The sequence below is a fragment of the Macrobrachium nipponense genome, chromosome 36 (genome assembly GCF_015104395.2).
Source record: "Macrobrachium nipponense isolate FS-2020 chromosome 36, ASM1510439v2, whole genome shotgun sequence".
NCBI classification, from domain to species: Eukaryota; Metazoa; Arthropoda; class Malacostraca; order Decapoda; family Palaemonidae; genus Macrobrachium; species Macrobrachium nipponense.
Window position 1 is genome coordinate 48,280,041 of NC_087220.1, and position 1,876 is coordinate 48,281,916.

Sequence of the window (1,876 nt, forward strand, 5' to 3'; positions counted from 1 at the left end):
TCAGTTTGAAGTCGCCAGCAGCATTACCCCCAAGAAGTAAAGTTAGCCTCTCCTTGCTGGCTTTATGACCGGAGGTGCTGACTTCTCCTCCTTGGCGATGTAAGTGCGGTTAGGCATACGTTTCCAAAACAAACCTGTCTCGTCTACGTTAAACGCTTGCTGAGCAGAATAACCCCCCTCCTTAATTATCTCAGACAACGCTTTAGGAAATTCACTCGCTGCTTTCTCATCCCCACTAGCAGCTTCACCTTGCACTTTAAGGTTATGGTAGCCCGAGCCTTAAATCGCATAAACCAACCCCTACTAGCCACAAACTCTTCACTTTCACTTCCCTCCCCCTTTTCTTTTTTCAACGCTTCAAACAATCTTTTCGCCTTCTCCTGAATCACCATAAGGTTGACTGGGATACGCCGTTGATTTTGGTCTTCCACCAAAGCACCAATAACCTTTCCATTTCAATTATTAGACCACTACGCTGCTTAGTTATCACTGTCGCTTTCATAGGACAGATCCTTTCACATGTTCAACGATGCGCTCTTATCTTTGATAATGGTAGCCAAGACGAGCGGCCAATGTTTGTTGGCGTTTCTCCCTTCTCAGATCGCTTTATAATGTCCACTTTAATTTCCATGGTGATGGCCTTTCTTTTCTTTCGATGCACTACCATCAGAAGAGTCCGCCTTGCGCTTGGAGCCATAACAAAGAGCAAAAAGTTACAAAAACGATACAACACGAGGGAGAGAGAGGCAGTGTAAACAACCAAAATGGCGTATGGGTGAGGAATGAGCGTGGCGAAGCGACGCCGTCCTCTCCCCCACAAAGCGTATTCTTCCGCTGTGCGCCCAAACTAGTTCGCTTTTGTTTACGTCGCTTATGACGCTAAACCGCGTAAGACGGAACGACGCAAAATATTATTTTTTATATTTTTTATGGGGGCGCGTTCGTAACCACGAAACATCGTAAGTCGAGACCGGCGTAACCCGAGGACTTACTGTATATGTATATATAGATATTTTATATATATTTATATATTATGTATATCTATAGTGTATATATATATGTATATGTATATATGTTATTATATATATATATATTGATATATAATATATATTATATATATATATAAATCTTATAATTTTATAATATATTCTAATTATATATATATATATATTAATATATAATATATATATATATAAAATATATATTCATATCTTATATATTATATATATCTATATATATTATATATAATATATATTTATATATATATATATATTTATATTCTATATTATATATTATAATATAAATATAATATATATATTCTATATTATTATTCCTATATATATATATATATAATAATATATAATATATATCTATAATATATATATATAATATATATTATATTCCTATATTATAATATACTATTTATATATTAATTATATTATATAATATCATTTATATATATATAGACAATATATTATATATATATATTATAATAGAATATTATATATATACATAATATAGGATATATATATAATATATATATAATAGAATATATATATATATACAAGAATTATATATTATACCTATATATATAATATTAATATATATATATATATATATATAGATTATATAGCTAATATATAAATAATAATATTATATAATATATTAATAATATATATATATAGAATTATATTAGAATAATATCGAATATATATAATGTAATAGTTTATAATATATATATATATAGAATATATATCTATCTTATCTATATAGAGGTACTATATTATAGTATATAGATATATATATAGTATATATATATATATCATATAGATATATATTATATTATATATATATATATATAAATATATATATATAT